The sequence below is a fragment of the Hordeum vulgare genome, chromosome 5H (genome assembly GCF_904849725.1).
Source record: "Hordeum vulgare subsp. vulgare chromosome 5H, MorexV3_pseudomolecules_assembly, whole genome shotgun sequence".
NCBI lineage: Eukaryota > Viridiplantae > Streptophyta > Magnoliopsida > Poales > Poaceae > Hordeum > Hordeum vulgare.
This window is the reverse complement of record NC_058522.1, coordinates 501618490-501628898: the sequence shown is the minus strand read 5'-3', so window position 1 is coordinate 501628898 and position 10409 is coordinate 501618490. Positions and strand designations below refer to the sequence as shown.

General features: G+C 49.5%; 1 pseudogene; it reads right to left on the bottom strand.

Annotated features, from left to right (window-relative positions):
- Positions 1–2184: 2184 nt before the first annotated feature.
- Positions 2185–3394, bottom strand: LOC123399714 (annotated as a pseudogene).
- Positions 3395–10409: the final 7015 nt, after the last annotated feature.

Genomic DNA, 10409 nt, shown 5'->3' with positions numbered 1-10409 from the left:
GACCTCATTATTAAAAAGACATATGGAGTAGCGCGGCGGTCGGGAAGTACTTCCACTGAAGCAAGGTTAGCAGAACGAAGAAGTGGGAAAACAATTCCCCAGCTCGGCGAACATGAGAAGCAATCGTGCCCCCGCTCAAGGTGTCTAGCGATATCCCGCTTTCGCGGTTGCTTCCCTCTAAGTTGCCCATTACCAATCCTGGTGATTACTTGGGGGATGATGTAATTTTTCAAATGACTAAGGTAACAAAACAATATAAATACATGCACAGGAAGCCTCTCGCCCCCTGATCATCCTCCTCTAACAACGATGATGTACAAATTGCATGAGTGGTACATGCAAACCTGCAGGGAGTCTGGGAGAGACACTATGTATGTGGCAGTGAAACCAAAGCACGAATTCATTGGATTTCCCGTGATGCCTATTGAATTTATGGAGTTGTTTCAGTTATACAATCAACTGGCCCTCGACAAGCAACTCATGACTTCCTACTGTCTGTAAGTATTACTTCTATAGTTAAGTCTCTAGCTCAGCTCGTTCATTGCATGTATATATAATTATCCTCACTATATTATGAAGATTGAAGATCGTCGAATTCAAAAAAGAGGAATCTTCAACGTTGGGTTCGTTAGCCCAGATGCCGTAAATGAATGGACGGTACGACACTCAACCAAAGAGACAGAGGAGAACTTGCTAAAGGCGTTACTTCTACATCAAAACAAAAAGGAAATACTCCTTCCTTACAACTTCAAATGAGTGTTGCTGTCTTCTGTGTATACTCAGTTTCGCTTACTCGAGGTTAAGTAATGTAATTGATGAGTTATATATGCGTGCACAATTTTCACTTTATTCTGCTATCCATTAAGCTTGACGCGGTATTAGTAACTGTCTTAGACTCGAGACGTAAAAATCCCGAGGATTATGCGGACATGACTGCAATGCTCAAGAAGTAAGTTTAGTCAATACCGGGACCATATCGGCATGCAACTTTCGTTAATTTCCTGATATCAAGTAATCATTTTCTTTGCGTGGCAGGGTTTGGAAGAAGTTCACCAAAAAAGACTCTCGGTCTAAACAAAGAGTTGTGATTTACGCATCCCGACGTAAGTAGTACTAGCTAGTTCCGCGCATCTCTAATTGATTCAAATTTTCATCAATATATCATTATCATGCTTGCTTATCAATTAGATTGAACTCTATTCTCGTAAAGTGCATGTACCAGAAAGAAGGGACTATTTTATGTGCATACTACGTATGCGAGTTCATTCGCCTCTCGACCTCTTAGCGGTGCTTCTCCGAGAATCAATTACAAGTACGTAAATAATATTCACAATTTTATTTTATATATTACCATCAATTGTGTTGAGTTTTATTCATATATATGCATGTATTGACCCCCTTCTTTAAATTAGATCTGGCAGATGCAGGATGAACTCCTATCACATGATCGCATACGAGCAATTCAAAAGAAATTGGCGGGATTCTTTCTTGACCACGTCATACCTAAAGATGGAGCATACCATTTGGATTTTTGATTGGATCTTAGGTAGATGATGTTAGGGATTGTAAAAGATGTTATATTGTATATATGTAGTAGCATCGGATAGATATACGAAAACTTGTTGTTCGACCATGCACGGAGAAAGAGATGTCACTTCTCTCTCTATATATAGTAGCTAGCGTCGACCAAGCACGAAGAAAGAGAGGACACTTCTCTGTATTAACTAGCTAACACAATATGAAACCCCTAAATTAACCCTCCAAAACCCCCAATCCCTCCTTAAAAAAAACCCAGCTCCTGGCAAATGCTGACGCGTGTATGCCTTTTGGTGTCGGTTGGTGTTACCAACCGGGACTAAAGGCCCCCTGCCTGGGCTCCCCACAGAGGCCACGTGGAGACCCTTCTATCCTGGTTGGTAAGTGAACCGGTACTAAAGGTTTTGGGCTTTAGTCCCGATCCTTTAGTCCCGGTTCCTGAACCGGGGCTAATGAGCCTCTGAAACTGGAATAAATGGATAATTTTTTAGTACTGAATGATAATAACTAATTTATTATTGCCTCTAGGGTATATTTTCAATATTATCCACAAGTACGCTTTTACACGGCACGACGGTCCACTGCCGGTGTTGAAGAAGAGGCAGGAGGCGGATGTGGTGGGGGCGGCAAGCGCAGCGGTGTGCTGGTCCGGTGCGGCGGCTGTGCTGAGTCTATGACCTACTCTTGCAACAACGCTAGAGACCAGCCGTGTCCAGGTCAGGTGGGCGCTGGATCAGGACCACCGCTCGAATGTCCGCTTTCAATCCCTCGACAAACCAAGTCAGATAAAAAATGGGCGAATTGAATGAGAATATGATGATAAATGATTAACAATCACTTTGAATCATTTAATATACTCAACTACTAAATACGTTTGGGGGAAAGTGTAAAACTGACGGATGAGCAATTGGTTTCTATCCCGGCTAAAATGAGTGCAGAGTAGCGCTGTAAATGTCTCCCAATCAAATTCAGAGAGGCGATTTCAGAGAGATTGCGGCCAAATGGATGCAGCTCTTGAGAAATTGAGCGCCGCCATGGGCATCCAAAATGTGGAGTGAATTCCAAACATAGTAAAGTACTGCTCGTAGAGAGTTTTTCATAATTTTGGATTCTCTCATGCGAAGTGTGGAAACGTGACAGAAGGATGAGCTTGACCTAAGCCAGTGAGCAGTTGACTTGCGTGGGACAAGGGAGAAGGAAGGGGAACGGCCGACTGGAGATGAAACTAACCAGTGACCGCGAGTGGTGCCGGCGGTGCGACCAGCATCTTCTCTCGGTGAAGAGATGCGTCTCCATGGTCCGCGGAACCGTGAGGCAGCTCCTGCATGCTGGGACCAGTACCGATGTGGCCACCGCCCGCTGCGAGGGTAGGATTGGGGCACGTGGCCTTGAGAGCTGCGGCACTGGGCGCTGCCGTGGCAGAAGCGCGCCCTTGTTGCAGATTGGCCACCACAACACCAAGATCCGCCATCCGACGTTCCTGATCGAGCCGCCATGAGAGCAGGTCATTGAGCTTGACGATGTTGGCGCGCACGGCCACCGTGTTTATTGTGGAGCTCGAGGCGAAACTCATCCATGGAGGACGTGATCTTCTCCATGTAGTTCTTTATAGTTGGATCCATGGCCTCGATTTGAGCCCAAAGCTGGCAAAGACTGCGGGTTTCGACCAATTGCGCCAGCGAGCGTGCAGGAAAGGAGTGATGGTTGGCTCTGATACCAGATGTTTTTACACTCATTATGTATCCCTCGATTTAGTAGCCATGCTCTCAAATTTAGGTAGCAATCATGGTTACAACCTGGTTACACGAATGAGCAAAAGGGGAATCGAGAGGGAAATGAACAGATGCCGCCGCCTAGCCAGCCGTGATCCATACCTAGATATCTATTCCTCCTGTGACGGTGTCTTAAGTAGACGGACGCGGTTGGGCTTCAATGGGTCCACTCGGGCCTGCCGACCCTGGTGTTGGGCTTGGGTGCGCGCCGTGGACGCTCTTCTCGTCCCATGGTGCTCTTGAGTGGGACCGACATGTGAGGGTCGCTCATTCATACACATATATTTGGATCGGTGGTCACTACAACAACAAAATTGCTAAACTCAAGCGGGACTTTACTACTCTACAAAATGCTACAATAACACAAAGTTTGCTTTAATTTTGTTTCGTGCCGGTTTTATTGCGAGATGCACGACGTTTGGCTTGGAAAAGAATTCCTTATTTGGTCCTTTCTTAAAATTCGGTTACTTATTTAGTCCAAATAAAATTTTCTTTTGTATTTGACTCATAAAATAATTTTTCTCCCTTATATGACACTTCCGTCCATTTTAGACACTAACAGGGTTAAGTGAGGTGAAAAGATCATTTTACCCTTAGTGCATTGTGTAACTACCTTAGATGTATTAAAAATGAAATTAGTTCACTCATGTTTTAGAGATCTTCAACAAATGCTACGTGTGTGTGTGTGTATACTTCAATATGTTGTTTCTTAGACAAACTGATTTGTGCGTGCAAATGCCATATAAAACATCCATGGAACTTGTACGGGTATATATATACGATAAGTACAATACTTATTTTTCGGGAATATGTACAGTACCATATACTTTTCGGCGCGATGCAGATATTTTTCAACGTAACATAGCTTGCATGATCGAGTATTTTCGGACAAGATGCATCGTACGAGCTAGCTATGGCTGATTACTTTTTGACCGCCGATTGTGCGCGTACAACTAGGACGCAGGCAGCTGGATCATTTTGCTCTAGATGCACTTGCATGTATGCGTACAAGTCACCGGTTAGTAGATCAATGGCACAATACGCACGCGAAAATAGGGGACGCTGACCGTGCTTAATCTCTTCATTATTTTTTTCTTATGATATACAAGTGATAACCTTACATGGATAGGTTACTTATATATATATATATACTAGTAACTAGCTTATATATGCTAGTATGAGTTTCACAGATATTTTGTATGGTTTTACATGCATATATCAGATTAAAACAAAATATTAAAGCACACATATACATGTGCAACATCCGTTGAACATCCCTAAAATATGGATGACCGATTTTCTTTTTACATAAACCAGGATAGTTACACTATGCACTATGAATAAAATGGTCTTTTTGTCTCAGACTTGACAACATTAGCGTCCAAAATGAACAGAAGTGTTATATAAGTAACAAAAATTACTAAAGTGTTGAACTGGGAAGAATTTTTTTATTTTAGATCAAATAGGGAATCAAACTTTAATAAAGGGTCAAATAAGAAATTCTCTCCTGGCTTGGTGTAAAGGTTAGAGCATCTTTAAGAGACCATGTATAATGCCCCGATCCGTAAAATAACAGTCCAAATACGGTTCAGGACAAAAAATGTTGCCACACCAGACTCCGCAAACGCTTTCGATCCGTAAATTTTTTGCGGGGCGCGGCTAAAGTTCGCCCTCAACCTTCAGATTCATGGGGTGAGAGGCCGAGCTGAGTTCGTCCATATCCGCAATGAGATTTGGCGCGGGGAAATTTCCGCGCGGCCGTTCCCCGCTCCCCCCTCCTCGGCAGCCATTACCCTGTCATTGCGCGCTCCGGGCCATCTTCCCCGCTATTCTTCGCCGTCATGGAAGCCTCCTAGCCATCTCACGTCAACGTGGAGGTCGCGCATGCGCAATTCCGTCTGATGGATCTCGTCGCCGACCATGTCATCCCCATCGTCGCCCAAGGCACCAACGTGCCTGCCCGCAAACAGCAAGGCCAGGTTGTCGTGCACAACGGCAATTTGGTTGGTCTCGCCGAAAAAGGACGCGCGTCGGGCCCGCCGCCGCTGTGCGATCTACCCGGCCGTCGACGAAGAAGATGAGCAAGGTTTCGGACGTGAAGCGGAAGAAGGTTTCTATGAAAACGCCTTCGTCCACTCCCTTCGTCCGCACCGGCCCGCAAACCCCTTTTTCACCAACTGTAAAGATTTTTTTTACGTGTTGGCTCTATACAGGGTGCTAGGTGCTCTTACTCAACTACCGTGGGTCGATCGTTCAGAGTTTCAGACACAGAGCACTCGCTAGCTACAGAGCCCCCTCTACCAGCCAAAACGCGTCGCTGGCCAGCCGGCCCCGGCGCCCAGCCTGGCTCACCTTCTCATGTGATCTTGCGGCGAACACGTCGTGTGATACTTGCACAGTCGCACTGCAGCCCAGATCCGGAGCTTTGATGACGCTGCTGCGCGCCTGTCCTCTACTGCCGTCCAACCACCTTATTCATGGCGCCGCTGGCTACCTGGCGTCGGTGGTGTTCAGTGGTAGGATTAACCACCATGCAGTCGTGACTGTGGCCATACATCCACCCGTGTCTTCATGTGCGTATGTGCTCTGGTGTTCGCGCGTTTCCGGCCGGCGGTTGTTCGACTTCGACCAGCCCCAAGGAAGGCCAAGCTAGCTTCACGATGTGCCCCCGCTCCACCGGGTTGCCGGCTTGCTAGCCGGAAAACACTCACCGAGAAGGCAGCCACCTTTGGTATACGTACGTACGTACGTGCTCTCGGCTGAATGAACGCGTCTACGAGCGAGCGACGTAAGGTAAACAAATACTCCGTGATCTTGGAAAGCAAGCAGAAGGTAATGACGTCGGTGAATTTAGGAGATAAGCAAGTCGCGGCGGTGGCCACCGCGTGAGTGCAACTCTAACTCTTCCCTCGCCTCTCTAAAATATCCGCCGTTTAAAGAAAGTTGGCATAAAAAAAACCTTTCCACTGTTAGATGTGTATAGTTTCTTTTTAGTATATCTTATAAGTTTTTTTTCTGCATTTTTTTATTTGTATACGTATTGGTCAGTGACCTTTCTGAATGTTAGTTGCTCACTATTTAACATGGTATCACATGTCAGGTTCCTCCTTCCGCACAATGCAACTCCGTGCGTGCTTCACCTCCACCGTCGCTGTTGGTAGGCTCCGCCCTAGCCGCTTCCTCCCGTTCGGCCGCTCCAGCTTGCTCTGCCGGCCACCCCACGCCCTGCCTCGCCCGGATACGCCGCCGCCGGCTGCCTTACGCCCGGCCTCGCCAAGATCCGCTGTCGTCGGCAACCCTAAGCCCGATCCAGTCCGGATCCGGTGCCGCTGATGCCACGTGCCCATCCGACTGCCACCGTCTACCTTGTCCGACAGCCGCAACCGCCACCTGCCTCGACTACCCGTCCGCCCTTCCGGCCTCCGCCACGTGCCTCGTCTGGTCGCCGCAGCTGCCGCCTGCCTCGACCAGCCGCCGCCGCCTCGAGTTCGCTCGGTCGCTGCGTTGCCTAGCCCGTTCAAGCCCGATCCAGATATGGTTTCCTATGAAGTTTGACCAAAAAGAAGAGGGAGAGTTCATCATGTCTTCTTCGAGCTATGTCGTTGTTCCTCGATGCTCGGTGATTTTCGATGGCACCAACTATCCTGAGTTTTTTGGCTTCATGCGTATTCACATGCGTGGTCTTCTCCTGCGGGGCGTTCTCTCTGGCGAGGTCCCCTGTCCGCCATGACATGTTGCTCCCGTAGCTCCTACCTCACCGGTGCCGCCTGTTTTTGCTGTTGATGCTTCCTAGGCTGATCGACACGCAGCGAAGGCTCTCGATGATGCTGTGGTTGATGCTTATGATCAGCAGGTATCAGTTTATTCAGATGCTCTTTCTGTCTACCGAGATGATCTGCCTGCTTACGGTGCAATGATGATGCTCGAGCTACTACTGTTCTCACTGCGAGTGTCCTCCTTGAGTCTGCTTCGGAGTTCATGGGTCTCGGCACCATTGCAACGATGTTGTCTTATGTCTATCAGCTCTGTCAACCCTCTCATGATTATCTCTACTTATCTATGGTACGTTAGGAGCACGCTCTTAAACAAGGTGACTCTCCTGTTTATGGGTTCTACACACAGAGTTCCGCCGTCTAGTGCCAGCTTGACTCTCTTCGGACAATTGCTTGTGGAACTTGTCGTTGCTGCCAGACTATGCGGTCCGACTTGGAGTTTCAGCGTGTCGATGAGTTCTTACCTCTCCTCCGTTCTGATTTTGAGCCTAGGCGTGCTCACTTGCTTGCTCGTGGCGGTGTTGCTACCTTGGAGGTGCTTTCCGAGCTTCGTGCTGAGAAGATTCGCCTTTGTTCTGTTGGGTTCGTTGTTGTTCTGTATTGGCAGCCCGAGCTCCTGTCTCGTCTCCTCATCTCACCGCTACACAGCTCCTGCCAACTCCCATAGGAGGGTGGGTCACCCTCCTTATGCTGAGAAGGGTCGGTCACACTGTGACACCTTCTGTGGCTACTGCTCCAAGCCAGGTCACCCAGAGTGTAATTGTCGCTAGAAACAGCAAGACAAGAGGCTCTCTTCTTCCAGTGGGAATCATGTGTCTTCCTCGACTCCGTCATTCACTCACTAGGACATTGTGCAGCTCAAGCGCCTCCTAGCTTCCTTTGGATCTTCATCGATGGGTTTCGCTGCCGCTGTGACTCCTTCCACCCCTTCATCACCGTCGACACCTTCATAGTGAGGTACATCTTCATGGGTTCTGGATTTTGGAGCTTATTTTCATATGTCTTCTGACTTTTTAGCGTTGTCTTCTCTTCGTCCTCTTGATTATCTTGTCAATGTTCTCAGTGCCCTTCCTGTTGCTAGTTGTGGCACTGTTTCTAATCCTTCTTTTTTCTGTTGCTAGTGTTTCTCATGTTCCTCGTCTTACAATGAATCTCTTTTCCGCTGCCCATTTTACTGATTCTGGTTGTCGTGTAATTCTTGATTCCGACTCTTGCTCTACTTAGGATCTTCGCACCAAGGCTTTGGTTGGTGCTGGTCCTCGATGCCGTGAGTCGGAGGGCCATTGGGAGGTTGACTAACTTCGTGTTCCTTCCACTGCCACCACTTCTGCCAGTTCCCATGCTCTCGTTGCCTCCTCCTCTACGTCCTTCCAAAAGTGGTATCATCGCCTTTTTCACATGTGTGGTTCCCGCTTGTCGTCACTAGTGCTTCAAGGTGTCTTAGGGTCTATCTTTGGAGATATTTCTTTAGATTGTGATGGTTGCATTCATGCAAAATAGACCCAATTGCCTTATCCCACTAGTGAGTCGGTATCTTAGCATCCTATTCACTTAGTGCATTCCGATGTATGGGGTCGTGCTCCCTTTGATTCGGAAGGTAGTCATCGCTACTGTCGGTGTTTACTCATGACACAAGCCATGGGTAGGCTAAAGATATGAGGTGGAGACCGAAAGGACACCGACGGGCTCTGGGAACGGGGTTGGTACAAGCGAGGAACGCACGATGTACCCATGTTCGGGGCTCTCCGTAGAGATAATACCCCTAGTCCTGCCGGAATGTATAATGCACCGGAGTGGTTACAATGTGCTCCTTGAGCTGTTCGACGGACGCAGAAGAAGGAGTTGCCGGCTCACTACTACCTCTCCTTTATGGGTGTGTGTGTGAAGGATTGACCGCCCTCTACATGGAGGGGGGTCGGGGGTTTTTATAAATGAACCCACCAACCTACAATAAGGATAAAGGTACAGTAGTGGGACCCGGCTGGCACCCTCGCCGGCTGGCTAGGGGGTCCAGAGTGGTCTTGTCTTGTCGCTGGAGGGACCCGCTGGCTGCGAGGTCCCATCTGGCTATGGGACCCGTCGGCCAGCCAATGAAGCTCTCGCCTAAGGCCGACGCAGGACACGTGTAGTACGTCCGGCGTCGTCTTGCGAGATTCGTCATGGGTTGCCAGTATGGCCGTCTCCACTATTCCCACGCCGAGTGTGGTAATGGACTGGGTGTTTGACGGGCTGACACTGTGCGGGGATGATGGATCGGAGCTGGAGTAGGTCAGCGGCATGGCCGCTGACACTGTACCTGCCGTGCGCTCCAATCCTGTACCCTTGCTGACGCGTATTCAGCTTTGATCGTAGGATCTTGTCATGACCTACGATCTCATGTAACTTGAGCTCCCTGGCCGGCTAGCGGCCTCGCTAGCCGGCCTAGGAACGACCGTCTCACCTCGAGCCGGCAGACGCCTCTCAGATGGCCAGAAGGAGGTAGCCGTCTTGCTCCTAGCTGGCAGGTGATTCCTAGCCGGCCAGGAGAAGTTGACCGTCTCGCCCCTAGCCGGCAGGAGCTTCCTAGCTGGCCTGGGGGATTCGGCTCCATGGAGAGAGTTGTGCTTTTCCTTCAATATAGAAAGCAAAGGAGTAGGCTCGATGAGCCTACCCTGGGGTTCTCCCCCCGTTAGTAGTCCCCGAAGCAGGGGAGGCCTCGCCGGCTTGAGTTTTTTGCTGATGATCTTCTTAAGCTGCCTGCGGCAGGAGGCGCCGGATCGGAAGCCGACTGGGTTCCTAGGGACGCCTCGACTTTGCCGCAAGTTGCACTGTGGCGCCACGTGCCAGGCTCCGGCTTGACGTGATGATGGATTGAGCAGATGAGGGGGCGGGGCCTGAGCCCTCGGTCCCGCCACGACGCCGCCTCGGCCCCCGTGCGAACGGATCCTCTGCGGATTACTCCGCGATGGTTGGGCTCCAAGGGGCATAAATGCGCCCGTAATAATTGGGAGAGGTGGGCGTTATGCGCACCGGATCCCCTCCCCACGATCTATCATGGGGGTTTAAATAGGGTGCGGGAGCATTGAGGAGGCCATTCGCCCCCTTCTCGCCCCGCACCAGTGCCCCTTCCTTCCCTGAGCTTAGAGAAAGAAAAGACCCTGCTTCGTCTTTGCCGTTGCACAAGCCATCGCCGCCAGCCGCTTCCAGGATCATCCCAGCCTTCGTCGTCAACCACCATGTCCAGCAGTGCCCCTAAGAAGGGGCAACACAGTGGCGCGTGGTTGGGCAGCAACATCTGCAATGAAAATATTGAGGCGCTCCGCCACCGCCGCATGCTGCCTCTCGCAAC